This window comes from Cryptomeria japonica, chromosome 3 (assembly GCF_030272615.1).
Source record: "Cryptomeria japonica chromosome 3, Sugi_1.0, whole genome shotgun sequence".
Taxonomy (NCBI): domain Eukaryota; kingdom Viridiplantae; phylum Streptophyta; class Pinopsida; order Cupressales; family Cupressaceae; genus Cryptomeria; species Cryptomeria japonica.
The window spans coordinates 844,832,422-844,849,871 of record NC_081407.1 but is presented as its reverse complement, the minus strand read 5'-3'; positions in this window follow the sequence as shown (position 1 = coordinate 844,849,871).

The following is a 17,450-nucleotide window of genomic DNA, read 5'->3' as shown; positions in this document are numbered from 1 at the left end:
ACATACAAAATAGAAGGAAATGTTCAATTTTAACCAATGAAAGTAATATAAATGCTGATTTATAAAATGAAACTTATGAGTGAAATGTGTTCCTAAATTAGATATGAAATTAATGATCCAAATAAAGCTATCCACAAGTTCAATTTTGAATTGAAAAACAAGTGTTTCAACAAAATTAACCTCTAAATTTTAAAATTTGTAAGGAATTGAAACTTGTAAATGTAAATTTGAATTTGAAATAGAAAAAACACTCAGATATGAGAACATAAATCATAATTAAAGAAGGCTTGATTCACATTGGGTTCACCAAAATGTGGAGGCAGGAAAAGCGAGATTGGGTGACTAGGACCTAAACCCACTTTAGCCAACACATTGGGATTACGAGAGAGCCTAGGGAGATAGATCACTTTGGATAATTCTTGTGGGAGAGAGAGAGCCAAGGATTATCTCTTAGGGTTTCTATTACTCTTCTTGCAAATGATGAGAAAAACTAGGGTTTGAATGATCAACTAGATTAAGAGATAAAGAACGAAGCACAAATGAACTCAGAATTCCATAAACTTGTAGATCTGAAACTGAGATACTGAAAACATGAAAGGGAGAGGATTTTTGATGTGTACCCAATGCTAAAAATTGAATAAATATGACCTGGACCAAGGTGCCACACCACTATCATGTTTTTGCAAATAGGAGGTTGCAATTGAGACACTACAAACTGGAGGTCCTGAGTCTACAACCTATCAAATTTCACTACAAAGTGGAGGGACCAGGGAACCATGCCCCCATCCTGGGTAGGAATAGGGCACCATGACCCTGTCCTTGACAAATTTCTCTACTTCTGAGACTTCTGAGTGGTCTTGATTCCTTTTCCAGAACTGAAACTGCCTTTGGATGCCTATTTCTACATAGAGAAGAGGCTAACATATTGAAGATGCAAGTGAAGATGAAGGAGAAGAAGTCCCTAATATTCCAGGAGGGATATTCATTAGGAAATATGGAAAAATAATTACTCCATAGTACTTTGGAAACCATTACCCACACTATGATTTTCATTGGACTACCTCACTCCTTTACAAACTTTCTACCAACCTTTGCATCCCTCCCCACATTTGTCATCTTTCTACCACTTTCCAAAGTAGGGCTACCAACACCGACCACACTAGACAAGGAAGATTTCTCCTAGGTAGGATTTTGAGGAGACTCCAAAGAAGAGTCACACAACCCACAGTCTAAATCCAAAGGAACCACCCCCTAGATAGGGGAGATAGAAATGGGGGGCACAAAGCCAGGAAACATCCGTAGAGCAACACGCACCAGGGAGGAACCCTGATGATAAAATGGGACTACATCCATCACTTGAGAAGACTAAGGAATCACTTGAAACTATATGGTGGAGTTCAACACCTCCACTTCACACTCTAGGTTGGGAAGAGAGCAAATAACTTCTAATGAGAATTCAAGAGGGAAAGGCCCAATCTATGAAGATCAGGGGTTGACCCCACAATCAGAGGTAGAGGGACAATAATCACACCATCTGACTAAGTCAAATCAATCTTAACATGAGAAGGATAAGTCCCCTTATAGCGATTTGAGGTTGGATTAGAAGCCTTCATAATAGAAGAAGACTCTACAGGCCTCTTACCCTTTACCTTAAGGAAAGGTTTGGAATTTCAATACGACATTTGTTAAAGAGGTGACGAATTGACAAACAAAGCTAATAAAGCAACATAGATTTTTCATATTCCACTACCTGAGACCAAGCACCTAGATGAGACTTCAAGTTGATGGAGATAGGAAGAGTCATGTCAGGAACAATACCCACATAGAAGTGTACATAAATTAATCTCAACCTATGATTAGTGATAGTATCTAGGGAAATAAATTAACCAAATGAGTTTCCCATCCTAGAAATGATTCCTTTACCCCAAAACTCCAAGAGTAGGATAGGGAGATGAACCTAAGTTAGAATAATACCTGACAAGTGGGACTTAACCTTAAAGAAAAGGTGCCATTTACAAAGAAGAAGTTGTTGCTTGCCAAAAAAACTAGGGGCCTGAAAAAAGGATAAGAACACTATACTTCTTGAGAGAAAATGAGAAATAAAATGTACCTTTAGGAAGTGTTGAAACCAATATACTACCCTTGATGGCCCATCTGGTTGCAACCCATTTACGGATAAAAGTAATATCTAAGTATTTCTCCATGAACTTCACCACCAAGGTGTTATCCATTTTAACCAAAGAACAATTAAGGGAGGAATCCTTGATATTCACACATGTAGAATTCTCAAATATGACAATTGACAATCTATCTATGGGCATAAACTATCCACCACTGAAAAAATCCTTCAAACATTTCTAAGGAGGATTACTAGACATCAAGGTAGTCCAAGAGATCCAATCCAAAGAGAATGCCCACCAACAAAGTTCGCAAGTAGTAAGGTGGAGATAGAGAAGGTCCCACCCCCACCATTGCAGCATGCATCCTCTTGAATCTCAAGAAAAAGAAATAGAAACTCCACACAAAATTTATGAGAGATAGGTGAGTGCAAAGAGACCAGAATCATATACTCAAATAGTATGCTACATCATCCCTTCCCATTTTATTTTGCCCCTTTCTAGGTGGTTATCTCCCACCACTCTTGTAGCCAATTTTTGAAAATTGCTTGCTAAAAATGTTATGTTAAATTATTAAAAAAATATTCTTGCATAGATAGGACTAAATATGACTTTCTACAAAAGTGATGTTACATTATTATAAAAATATATTCAGCTTTGATCAATATGAAAAAAATAGAAAAATTATATAGAATAATGTAATTTATAATTTTCTTAATTGTTATAACTTTCATAGTACATGTATTAGAAGAAAATGTGACAAAGATTTAGAATCCTTAAACTAGCTCACTAGAAAACGTATTTTAAAGTATTGGGAAAATAGCAATGACACCTTAGTGTGCAATAGGTATGCCAAAGACATTTGGAAGGTCTATGAGGGAAATATTTGGTTTGTTTTTTGCATTAATTTATGTAGCACATGATGTTTGTGCAACAATGGTCTCAATGAAGAAGTGATAGATTCAAATCAACAATGTACCCAATTACAAGGATCCAAACATGACAAAAATAAAACCTCTAAATTAGGAAGATAATTAAGCTGAACATTATGAATGTTTTGATGTTATGTTTGCAATAGGGAGAGATAGAGAGAGAGGGTGTGAGAGAAGGAGAGATAAGGAGATAAATATAGAGAGGAAGATAAATATAGAGATGGATAAGGAGATGGAGAGGGATATGGAGGGAAGGGGATGGAGAGAAAAGGAGAGGAGAAAGGAAAAGATAAAGATGATAGAGAAATATAGAGGGACAGAGAGATAAGAGAATAAGAGAAGGGTAGAAAGATATATTTAATGATTTATAGAGATAGGTAAAGAGAGGGAGAGATATTTTTAGAGAGAGACATGGAGAGATGAAAGGAAAAATGTCAAAGATAGAGAGGCAAAGAGATATAGATATAGAGATATAGGAAGAGGTAGTGGGAGATAGATGGATGGACAAGGGGATATATTTAGAGATAGAGCGGGATAGAGGATGATAGAGCGAAAGAAGAGGAGAGAGAGAGAGAAATAGATAGAGAGGTAGAGATAAGTAAAGGGAGAGCTAAAAATATAGAGAGATACAAGGAGGGGGATGAAGAGACAAAGAGATATAGATGAAAGAGAGGGAGAGATAGAGAGAGATATAGATGGTGAGATAGAGTGATGGAGATATAAGGAGATATAAAGAGAGGAAGAGAGGGAGAAGGTGATAGATAAATAGACAAATACAGAGAAGTATAGATGCACAAATCAAGATGGAGATATGGAGGTGGATAGAGAAAGAGAGAGAGAAATTATGAGAGTTGAAGATATATAGTAAGAGAAAGAGAGAGAGGTAAATATAAAGAGATGAATAGGGGATATGCAAAAAGAGAAGGAGGGAGAATAAAGAGGGAGAAGAAAGAGAGAAAATGAGATAAATGGGTTGATGAGGGATGCATAGAGAGGGAGAGGTGGAGATATCTCAATATATATGTATATAGATAGAGAGGCTGAAATGGAGATATCTAAAGAGATAGGTAAAGAGATAGGGAGATAGGGAGATACAGGTAGAGAAAGATTTGGATAAAAAGTGATAGATTAATGAGAGAGAGATGTGTAGAGAAAGAGATAGACAGAGAGAGAGATAATGCAATAGAGATAAGAGTAAGAGAGATAGAGTGAATAAGTTAGGTACAAATAATGAGATATAGATGAAAGGAAACATGGATAGATGGGGAGATAGAGATATAAGGGAAAAGGTAAGAGAGAAAGAAGGTGATGGAGATAAGTAGTAGAGAGAGGGGAATAGAGAAATAGAGATAGGAAGAGATAAATAAGTAGTTTGTGTATATGAGAGAGAAAGATAGATGGGGACATAGATATAGAGTTTGATATAGGGAGGGATAAATTTGGCAAGTGTGTATATGAGTTAGAGAGAGAGAGAAATGGATAGATGTTGACAGATAGAGGAAGGAGGGATAAATATAGGTAGAGAGATGGATAGAAAAAAAAGCTAATGAATTAGACATAAATTGGGAAAGATATAGGGTGAGAGATGGAAGGAAAGAGGATTTTAATGAGAATGAGACAAAGAGAAATAAAGATAATGAAATTAGAATTTATATATCCTAAGAGGTGGAGAGATATATAGAGAGAGTAGGGACGATGGAATGAATAATAGAGAGAAAAAAATGAGATGTAGATAGAGAGAGAGGGAGAGATGGGAAGATAGAGATAGAAGAAGAAAGAGTGAGAGATAAAGGAGGTAATAAAGAGAGGAAGAGAGAGAGATAGGAGAGGTAGAGAGATAGAGATAGTGAAGGAGAAACAAGTATTGTGTGTGAGAGAGAAATATATAGAGATGAAAATGTGGATGTAGAAAGAAGTTTGTGAGTGACAACAAGAATACAAAGGGAGAGAAATAGAGAGGATAGAAAAATAGAGAGATAAAGAAAAAGGGATTGATAGGGAGAGGGGGAGGGTGGGGGAGAAATAGGGATAGAAAGAGGGGGAGATAGAGAGATAGATATAGTAGGAGAGAGACAAAGACTAAATTTATTAAATAGATTAGAATAAAAATTCAAAATATAATTATTCAACAATAATTTAAATTTTAATAAGACAAATAATTATTAATTAAATTAATTTAAATGGCTTTTAATTATTATTTGTAATTTCATAAAAAGATATGAATAATTAAAATAAAGTGTGAACTTAAATCTAAATTAGAAATAAAAATAGAATAAACTAAATGCAAAGCTAGAATATATAAAAATTGAAATATTAATAAAAATAATAATTCTAAAAATCTAATAATAAATAATAAACGTATTAAGATAAAAAAAAATTAAATTTAAAATATATATCTTTCTAAGTTTATTAGAATTGAAACATAAGTAAAATATGTACCTAAAAATATAATTAATATATTACGAATATCATTAACATTAAAAGATAAATTTAATGTTAACAATACAAATTATTATAAAATTGAACATAAAACTATATTTAAAATAAAATATTAAAACTAAAAAATCTTATTGAAACTAGTAAAGCTAAAAATATAGTGTAATATCTAAAATTCCAAGTAAAAATAAATTTAAAAGATTTTAAATAAATTGAAACCTATTAAAAGGATAAAATTAATTTCATCGTTTATTGATTTATTTAATTCAACTTATATATGGACAGTAACTATTAATATTAGAATTTTCTATTCTTTTGGATAAACACTGTGTATGTTTTTTCATCAAAATTTGGATCACGCTTAGTGAAGAGGAATAATTGAGAGATGGATTGTGGAAACAATTTTATAAAGGTTGTAGTCTGAGAGAGAGTAAGTTAGCTAATAAAAAAAGAAGTAGATAAAGAGAAACTAATAAGTTAATAAATTAAAATTAAGTATTTGAAGACAATAAAATAAGATCTTTATCTAACAAGAAAGAAAACTAGCCAAAAAAAAAGAAAAGATAAGAAAAAGAAAAGTAAGCAAGAAAGACAAAACACACAATTTGCTAAATTAAGGTTAATAAGCAAAAAAAGAGGACAAGAAACAAGAGACATAAATTAAATATAAATTTCATAATTTAAGAAAATAATAATGCTATTTCTGGGGAACTTTGGGGTGATCAAATTAGTTTGTTAAAGCTTTATCATAAATTGCATAAAATATGGGGGGATATGCATTATTTTCAATTATTATCTGCAAATGCTTTTATTATTGTCTTTGATTCTCCTTCTTTCAGAGATGGGGTATTAAGAACTTTGCATCATTGGTTTGGAAAACATTTAATTTCAATTGCGGCCTGGAAATCTATTTTGTTCCTGCTTGGTCTAGTTCATAACTTATTCCTTTCTGGTTTGGTTTACCTAAAATTTCTTTTGAATTTATGGATCCGGATGTTCTTGATAAAATTGGAAATACTATTGGAACTTTTTTAACATCTAAAATGGACTTTGTGGAGGGGGAGGTTCTAGTAAAAATTTGTGTCCTTATTACCCTAACAATGTTTGCCCTTGTACTTGTAATATCAAGTCTCATGATGGTATTTGGTGCTAGTTGATGAGCTTAAAATATGCTCATAATTTGGATGTTATGATAAACTTTTAAATGCCTTCGCTTATGTTATTTCATGAATGTTCAGACTTTGTTGAAACCTTTTTGGGATATCCTGTAGCAAGATACTTTTATATTCCTGCAGCTCATTGTGTTGACTTGATTGCATTTATTGCCCCGTTGACTCCCTAAAATGACTGATATATCGTATATAGTTTTTGAATGATGAAGTGAATTTAAATGTGTATTAATGAATAGATATCATGTATGTGCCATGCGCCTTTTTCTGTTGCCTATTACCTTTTGTTTCACACGTTGTTGAAGAACGATTGTGTCAAGCGCAGCCGATCTCAGCCTTGCAGTAAAGTCCATTTCCTGCACGACTTCGAGGGAGCTCCAGCGAAGACTCTGTGACCAAAACCATGGGAAAGAATTTTAATGGCAGTTAATTGGGAAAGAGGAGCGCTAGATTCTCTCTGGATCAGGTTGAATGCATAAATTCATTTATTAAGTTTGTTCCTTGACTCGGGGATATATTTTACTCCCACGTCTTTCTTTGATGGAGTTAGTTAGTTAGTTGCTCTCCTGTTTTTAAATAAAGCTCTCCTCCTGCGCGAGAGAGAGGAGGGAGATGATAGATAGAGTAAGATAGAATCAGAATAGTAGTTATCATGTAAGAATCAATATGATAATGAAAGACAGAATCTGTTTAACCAGAGACAGAGTTTGTTGTTAGTTTCCACATCAACAAAACAACGTATATCATTCTGTTTTTATGAATAAAGTTCAATGAAGTTCTGAGTTTAGCATCTGCATAATCAGGAGATGCTTGCTAAGGGGGCCCACTTAGTAGGTATCTGTAGGTAGTTAGTTAGTTGTTCTTTCTTGTTAAAGCTTCAGTTTGTTTTCATCTTTAAAGTTTTTATACAAACTCAGCTTTACATTGCTCCTGCAGCACAAGGAATCCATCACTGTGCTTGTTCCTGCAGCATAAGGCCAGTTCATAGTTTGTGTTTTAGTTGTAGTTACCATGATTTCTGCTTTAATCAAATCATAGTTGAGTTAAAGAGATTTGCATTACCTTCCTGTAGCATAGGTAGAATTTCTTTCCAGTATGTATTTCTACTAAGATTTGACCAAAATGATTTCCTAGTGCATATATTTTGCTGCGCCATTTAAAGTATACGTCCCCTAGTTTGACAAGTAAATGAACGTCTACAGAGAGAGATATTGGTCACCTGATGGAATGCCCAATTCCTAGGAAAGGTTTTACGGTGATTTTCATATCCTTTTGTGGGCGCGACCATTTTTGGCACCACTGCTGGGGATGGCGTCTAGCTAGGAGTTTATCAGAAGTCATTTTTAGCATTAGTTTAGCTTGTTAGTAAAATTTTCTAAATCCGTCAAGCCACTATTCATCATATTGCATGCATAGAAGAAGAAGAGATGCCCTAGGAAGGTTCCTCCCTGAAAATCTATTTATTGAACTACCATTTGACCCAGCTGACAACGAACTTGAGGAAAATCCATTTGCTCTGTTATTCCAGCAACCAAACATGGCAAATAATCTACCTCCTGCATTTGAGTTTCCTATTGTTCCTCAGGGAGATACTGACAATCTTAAAAATATTCCCTCTTCTTTGCTTCCAAAGTTTTATGGCATGGTCAAAGAGGACCCAGAAACCTTTCTGTTTGAATTTGATGTCCTCTATCACAGTTATGACTACAACATAGACGCTCATAAACTAAAGTTATTTCTTTCCACCTTGAAGGAAGGAGCTCTTAGATGGTTCATGAGTCTGGGAAGTGGTGTCGTCGATAGTTGGGAGGTCATGTAGACGAAATTCCTTGAAAAGTATAAGGAATATTGTAAGAGTGCCAGCAAAAGTGATGACATATTCCGAATTCAGCAGAAGGACGATGAAAGTCTGGAAGATTACATTTCCAGATTCTTGTTTTCACTAAAGAGGAACTCAAACCATACTCTCAACGAGGACTCTCAGAAAATACTATTTCTAAGGGGTATCAGTGATCTCTGTATAGATGCCCTGGACCTGATAGGAGGAGGTGATATAACGCAGCTACCTTGGGTTGATATAAAGAAAATATGTCTTAACTACTCTCGAGCAATATTTAAGAAAGGTCGAGGTCATCATGCTACAATAGGGAAGTCTTCTTCTGGTGGAGTTTCCTGAATGGAGATAACAAATTTGCTATCTAACGTCAAGCAGGACATCATTAATAATATGGCTACACAACTGGACACTATGCAAGTTCGGAAGAAACATGAGGAGGCTGAAGCAGTTTTGGCCGAGTTCTGTCCACACTGCAGACAAAAGAAGCATGACTATAGGTGCAAGATGGTGGCTAATTTGGAAGCTAAACAACTACTTACTGACTTCAAGCCAGTAGAAGGAGATGATGATCAAGTGTTCTTTGTTGCACAAAGGAGACAATGGGCCCAAAGACAAGGTATGCCTCAAGACCCTTTAACTTTTGGTAATTCTTATTCTAGCTATAATAACCAATGGCAACATGCATATGGACTACCACCACCCTGTAATCCACCTCAACCAAATTGGCCTAATTATCAGAATTAGCAATGGCAATCCCCTCAAGGAGGATGGCAGCAGCCACAAGGGCAATGGACCCCACCTTCAGGAAATTGGCAACAAAATTTCTAATGGCGAGGCCCTCAGCAATGGAAAAAACAATCCTCTGGATTCTTGCAGCTTCCACAGCCACAACCACAGGCCCTTATGCCGCCTCTTGCAGTAACTGCCACAAATCCTGGACCTCCAAAAACAAACACCTATGCCTGCCCAGTTGTTGCCCAATCCCAATAATAAGCAACAGCGGCAGCAGCAGCTTGCGTATCTTGCTGAAGCCAACCAATATCAAGCTTATGCTTTAAACATTAGTGACATCCATTTGAGGTCTAGAACTACTTTACCTGCTCCAAAACTGTCTCTGATTACTGAAATACCAGATTCTCCCCATGAAGAATCTACTATACCCATTGTTCCTACTGAGCACATGCCCATAACTGATACAGTTCCTGAAGAGCCTATTCTGCAAAATAAAGACAAACCACCTTTTCCTCAGAGGTTGCAAAGTACTACATATAAACCCATGGAAGAACCCACTTTTGACATTCTCGATCAGCTCAAGAATGTGCAGATTCAAATTCCTTTATTTCAGGCTATTAAAGATATTCCTATTTTTGGAAAAGCTATTAAAGAAGCCTGTTTGAAGAAGCCTAGATGAAAGAAAAAGGATCCTCAAACAATTCATGTATTAGGAAAATTGGCTGATATAATGTTGGGAAATGTAGTTATTCCAAAATATATTGACCCTGGAAGTCCTGTAGTACAGATAAATGTAAATGGCCAAGCTGTAAAAAATGTTTTGATTGATTTAGGTGCTGCCATTAATGTCATGACAAAGCATACTATGGACTCCCTGAACATTTTAAACATTAGGTCTACACCCACAGTTCTGCAGCTTGCAGACAGCTCCACAGTTAAACCTGATGGCATAGTAGAAGATGTAATTGTCATTCTTGAAACTTGGGAGTATCCTACTGATTTCACAATATTATCAGTTAAAACAACTTTAGGAGGATATCCAGTTATTCTTGGTAGACCATGGTTAGCAACTGCTGATGCTTTTATAGGATGCCGTTCTGGAGATATGACCATTTCTAATGGGCAGTCCATAAAGAAATTGGCTCTGTATCCACCTAATAGACCTCAGCCAGATTTGTCCCAACCTGTTTGACCAGATGTGGGGGAGGAAATTGAAGAAGCCAATTCTTTGGCTCAATTAATGATGATTCAAAATGACCCATTCTCACAACTTCAGAATGAAGATGCCTTGCTATTTCAAATTCTATAGTACAACTCTGATATGGGTAGTTCATCTGATCCAAATGGTACTCATTTACAATGTTTCCTGCAGCAACCAGATTCTGAAAGTTCACTGCCTAAACTTCCAGCAATTTTTCATAATTTGCTTCCACAAGAGATACAAACATTACTTGTAGACTCTATGAGTAATCTCACGGAGCAGATAGAATTGTCTCAAGGTCATTGTTTGAATATCAATAACAAGCTGTCACAGTCTCAATAGGCTGACCTATTAAAAATGCTACAAGAACAGCATAAAGCTTTTGCATGGGAATATGGGGACATGCAAGGAATAGATCCTCGAGTTTGTACTCATAGGATATATATCAAAGAAGATTGTTCACCAATTAGACAACCTCAAAGAAGAGTAAATCCAGCACTTAGAGAAATAGTTAAAAGTGAGCTTTAAAAGTTGCTTGATGCTAGTTTTATTTATCCAATCTCTGACAGTCAATGGGTTTCTCCATTAGTCATTGTCCCCAAGAAAGGTGGAAAATGGAGAGTATGTGTAGATTACAGAGAATTGAACAGTGCCACTAAAAAAGATCACTTTCCACTACCTTTTGTAGATCAAGTACTAGACTCACTGTCTGGCAAAAGATATTTTTCCTTTTTGGATGGTTATAGTGGGTACAATCAGATAAAAATTGCCCTTGAAGATCAAGATAAGACCACTTTTACCTATCCATGGAGAACATTTGCTTATTCAGTCTTACCTTTTGGCCTATGCAATGCACCAGAAACATTTCAGAGAGCACTAATTAGTATATTTGCTAATATATCTCATGAATGTATGGAGATTTACATGGATGATTTTACTGCCTATGGAGTCACATTTGAAGAAGAACTGGTAAATTTAGAAAAAGTATTGGAAAGGTGTAGAGAGCAAAATTTGTCTCTAAACAGTGAGAAGTGTTTTCTAATGATGGAAGAAGGTATTGTTCTAGGTCATCATGTTTCAAAGAATGAAATTCAGGTCGACCCTGCTAAAATTGAAGTAATTCAGAATTTACAAACTCTTGCAAAACAGAGAGATGTCAGAAGTTTTCTTGGTCATGCAGGGTATTATAAAAGGTTTATTAAAGACTTCAGTAAAATTGTCAGTCCACTTTATGCTTTGTTAACAAAGGATTCCCAATTTGAGTGGACAGAGGCCTGTGAAAAATCCTTCCTACAACTAAAGGACTTGCTTACTAAAGCCCCCATTTTTCAAGGTCCAAAATGGAATTTGCCTTTTCACATACATGCTGATGCTTCTGACTTTGGCATAGGAGCAGTTCTGAATCAAAAAGAAAATTCAGTTGAACATGCTATTTACTTTATCAGCAAGAACCTTCAAGGTCCTGAGCTCAACTATACTATCACAGAAAAGGAGTTGCTTGCAGTAGTGTATGCTTTGAATAAATTTAGGCATTATGTCATAGGTTATCAGATATTCATCCATACTGACCATGCAACAATTAAGTATCTGATGAACAAACCTGCCATCTCTGGTAGGTTGGCACGTTGGCTCCTATTGTGACAAGAATTTGACATTTCCATAATTGACAAACCAGGGAGAGCTAATGTTGTAGCTGACTTTTTATCAAGACTTCAATCAGCTACACCTGTTGAACATGAGATCATTGATGATAGGTTCCCAGATGAACAATTATTTTCCATCACTGCATATATACCCTAGTATGCAGACATTGCCAATTATCTAGCAGCTAACAGAATACCAGACCACTTTTCTCCAAAAGAAAAGAAATTGTTAATAGAGAAAAGTTTTAACTTTTCCTGGATTGCAAATAGTTTGTTTTATACTAGACTTGATCAAGTAATGCAAAGATGTGTAAGAGAAGATGAAACTTATGACATATTGTATGCTTGCCATGATGAACCATGTGGAGGACATTTTGCAGCAAAAAGAACATCAATCAAAGTTCTTACAACAAGGTACTACTGGCCAACATTACATAAGGATGTTGTGGCCTATACAAGAAAATGTAACAGATGCCAGTGCATGGGAAGACCAACTAAGTCTGATGAAATGCCACTATATCCATAGATAATAGTCACCCCTTTTGATAAATGGGGGATGGATTTTGTAGGGTCAATTGATCCACCATCAAATGGAAAGTCATACATTCTAGTTTGCACGGACTATGTAACAAAATGGGTCGAGGTAGCAGCTATGACTCATGCCCAAGATAACAAAGTTGCTGAGTTTCTTTATGAACAAATTTTCACAAGGTTTGGAGTTCCCAGAGAGCTTGTAACTGAACAAGGAGCTTAGTTTACATCGAATCTGATCACTGCACTAATGAATGACTATAAAATCAAACATAGGAAGTCCAGCCCTTATCACCCTCAAGCCAATGGTCAGGCAGAGGTAACAAACAGAGAAATTGAGGCAATCCTCACAAAGACAGTGTAGATCCATAGAAAAGATTGGAGCAATAGACTTCCTGAAGCAGTTTGGGCTTATAGAACTACATGGAAAACAACAACTGGGTTTACACCTTTTGAGCTGCTTTATGGGAAAACAGCCATGTTACCCATAGAATTTGAACACACAACTTTGAGGACAGCTCTTGAACTCAATATAGACATATCTGAAGCACAGAAGGACCGTCTCCTGCAGCTAAATGCTTTGGATGAAATGAGAAAAGCCGCCCTGCAGCATACAGAAGCAATCCAATAGCAAAGGAAGAAATGGCATGATCAGCACATTAAAACCAGGAAATTTTTTGCTAGAGATTGAGCTCTGTTATATGATTCCAAATATCAAGAAAACCAAGGTAAGCTCACAACACGCTGGTTTGGCCCCTATGAAGTTGAAAATGTGTTCGACAATGGAGTTGTACAGCTGGTAACAATAGACCCAGTCCGCTTCAAATTGCTAGTAAATGGCCACCGACTCCGGTTGTACCACAAACCAGTCTCCAAGGAAGAATTCATGCAACAGTTCATTCAGGTTCCTCCCGCTACTCTTCCTGCAGCCGAAGGATTTAGCCTTTCTCCTGAAGGGTTACCATAATTTTCAGAAAAACATCCCCATAATAAAGGTTTTCTTTTTAAAAAGGAAACCCCTTTTTTTCTCCATTCTCATTTATCGCCCCCATTTCACTTCTCTATCTTCTGTCCATCTAATCCATTCGTTCATTTCATTCGCCCATCTCACCCATCCATGTCATCCATCCACATCAGCCTTAATTAAGAGATCTTTCGCACTTGTCAATTCATGCAGATGCCGTCATCTTTCTTCACACGTACGTGCAATTATCAAAGGTATGCCATATCTTTTCTTATCGCATATTTGATTTATTTCATTCTATTCATTTACTGTTATGGATGTATCGGTCATTATTACTCGAACCTCTACCTGTTCTTTACAACATGTGAGGACACATGTCATACTTTAAGTAGGGGGTGGGGTAATACATCGTTTAAAATCTGTCTTTTCGCCACTGCCATAACTGCAAAATAATCTTTCTTTAATACTTTTCTGGTACTTTCCAAATATGCTCGCATGTCCTCCTTTATTGCATGATTTTCGATTAAGACTGCTTGCTCAAAAAGTTCATTTTTGGAAAAAGAAAGAAATGTGACGGCATGAAAGAAGAAAAACCAGAGCAGAAAAGGAAACAGAGAATTTGAATCTTCAGCAAGGAATTGAGTTCAGCTAAAGGAAAACTACAAACATGGGTGGTCAGTTGGTGCGACATGAGCCTGTAGCTCATGAAATGTTATTGCAAAATCCGCAAACAGTCCACGCATTCAGCCTCTGTGGGTGGTTAAATTATTTCTTGAGCTTAAATGATTTTGATGAGGAGGCTGCTGGAGAATTTTTGAGAACCCTTTCTGAAGGGGAAGCCACCGTATGGAGTCTAACGATTGTTGCAACCAAAAACAGAATTGCTGAAGTAACTGGGCTTCCAGCCATTGGAGAAAACTTTTTTTCAGACACTACAACTGCAAGGGCTGAGTTTTCAATGCCTACTGATGGACCTCTGGAAGTGTCCAAGCAGGGATGCAGGCATGTATCGTTGCCTCCTCCATATTTAGAGTATGCTATTTACATAATCAGGTATTTGACCTATGAAGGCCGTTTTTTCTATCTGCATTCTCATCATTTTAAATTATTGAGCTATATGAGGCATGGGTTAGTTATAAATGTTTCGAGTTTCTTGTTAAAATTTTTAGAACAAAGTGCCCACGGAACTCAACAGGGGAAAGATAATTCTGTCACTCATCATGGCCTTATTAAATTACTAATTGAGCACTCTTTGAGGGATGTATCACCTCTCTCCTGGCAACAATTTGTTGCCCAAAAGAGTTTGCAAATTCCACAACCCCCTAGGGTACTTACCCCACGGCCTCAGAAAAAGAAGAAAGAAATTGCATCTACCAGTAAAACAGGGCAAGGGTCATCTACTTCTGTAGCACCTGGTCCTGCAGCTTTCGCACCTAAATCCTCTACTAGGGTACAAACTAGGTCTGCCACTAGGAAAGAAAAGGGAAAAACAAAGGCAGAAAGGTCCCCAAAATCTGACCCTCGTTCTTAGAAAAGGCAATGCCCTTGTCCTGTAGCACCTTCCCCTGCAACTGTTTCTCCTACAGCAACACCTGTTGCTATTGCAGACACCTAAAATTGTCATGTCTAATTAAATAAATATTTTATTTATTTAATTATCTAAGCCTAATTCTTCTATTAATTAAATAAATCTTTATTTATTTAATTAATTCATTTATCCACTTCTAGCCTTATTTCTCATTTAAATAAATACATTTATTTATTTAAATTATCAGTTTCCTAAATTAAATAAATATTCTTATTTATTTAATTGATCCCACTTCTTCTATTAATTAAATAAATCTTTATTTATTTAATTAATTCATTAGCTTTTTCTACACATGACACATGTCATTCATCTCTTAATTCATACACTACCTACCCCTTTCATTATTTTATTATTTCTTCTACCTACCCTCTAATCTTAGCCGACCTCCTTTTACACCTCTCAATCTTATCCCTCCATTTCATATTGTGTCTTCTATTTAAGGAGATGCCTTCTTCATTATCAAACCCTAATGAATCATCTTAAAGGACTTGACTACACTACGATCCTACTTGCAACCACATTCTGTTCTTTGTTGAGCTCTTGTGCATATAAAATCTGAGAGCAAATATATCAAGCAAGATCAATGGAGATAGGAAGAATGGAGATCAAAACCCTATTGGACATGTGATGGTATAATCTTTATGATTTCATGTGATTTGCATTGTCTTAGGTAATCTTCATATGTTATGGTGGATCTTTGTTGATTGTTAGGCTAGGGTTTTGTGGTTGAATTCATTTAGCCTTTCAATATTGTTATTATTGTTATTCATTTTCACCATATACAGCTATTACTAGTTCATCGTCATCCTCTGGTAGGGCAAAGTCCACTGAACAAACAAGGAAGAGGAAAGCTACCGGAACACCTCCTGTAGCCGCATCAGTACTAAGAAGGGTTTCTGCAAGGAAACAATCTAAGACCTCCACTATTTTACCGCAACCAGAGGTGATTGTAATTTCAGAAGGGTCTGTTGAGTCTGAATTTAATGTTTCTCAGAATGTGTCTGAGAATGCTACCCAGAGTTCATTCGTTCCTGAAGAGGAACAAGTTGAGACAAAAGAAACAAGGTATAATGAGCAAGGGTTACCAAATCTTGATGATTTGGCTACTACTGCTATGCAATTTTTGGAGGAAGCACAGACTTCTCCACCATAGCAACAAGAAGAATTTATCTTGCAGCAAGAGCAAGAATAGACTAAACAATTGAATGTGCCTAGTGAAGTTGTATTCCATCCTACAATTTGTAAAGCCATTGTTGTGTATAAGAGAACATTTTTAATTGAGTTTTGGGAATATGTTAAAGCTAATTGGGAAACAGTTACATTGCAAACCCTAACTTTCCGATACATAGCCCAGACTAACATGCAACAAAGTCTATGGGGAATAGAAAAGAAGAAATTGAAAAAGAAAATTGAAAGTCAGAAGCAGGAAATTGCTGAGTTGAAAGCAAAAATGGACGAAATGTTAAAAGTAACTAGTCAGATTATGGAATGTAGACCACCACCTAGATTTTATGCTCTGTGTGTTGACTTGATTGCATTTATTGCCCCGTTGACTCCCTAAAATGACTGATATATCATATACAGTTTTTGAATAATGAAGTGAATTTAAATGTGTGATTAATGAATAGATATCGTGTATGTGCCATGCGCCTTTTTCTGTTGCCTGTTACCTTTTGTTTCGCAGGTTGTTGAAGAACGATTGAGTCAAGCGCAGCTGATCTTGGCCTTGCAATAAAGTCCATTTCCTGCACGACTTCGAGGGAACTCCGGCGAAGACTCTGTGACCGAAACCATGGGAAAAAATTTTAATGGCAGTTAATTGGGAAAGAGTGGAGCGCTAGATTCTCTCTGGATCGGGTTGAACACATAAATTCATTTATGAAGTTTGTTCCTTGACTCGGGGATATATTTTACTCCCACATCTTTCTTTGATGGAGTTAGTTAGTTAGTTGCTCTCTTGTTTTTAAATAAAGCTCTCCTCCTGCGCGAGAGAGAGGAGGGAGATGATAGATAGAGTAGGATAGAATCAAAAATAGTAGTTATCATGTAAGAATCAATATGATAATGAAAGACAGAATCTTTCTAACCAGAGACAGAGTTTGTTGTTAGTTTCCACATCAACAAAACAATGTATATCATTCTGTTTTTATGAATAAAGTTCAATGAAGTTCTGAGTTTAGCATCTGCGTAATCAGGAGATGCTTGCTAAGGGGGCCCACTTAGTAGGTATCTATAGGTAGTTAGTTAGTTTTTATTTCTTGTTAAAGCTTCAGTTTGCTTTCATCTTTAAAGTTTTTATA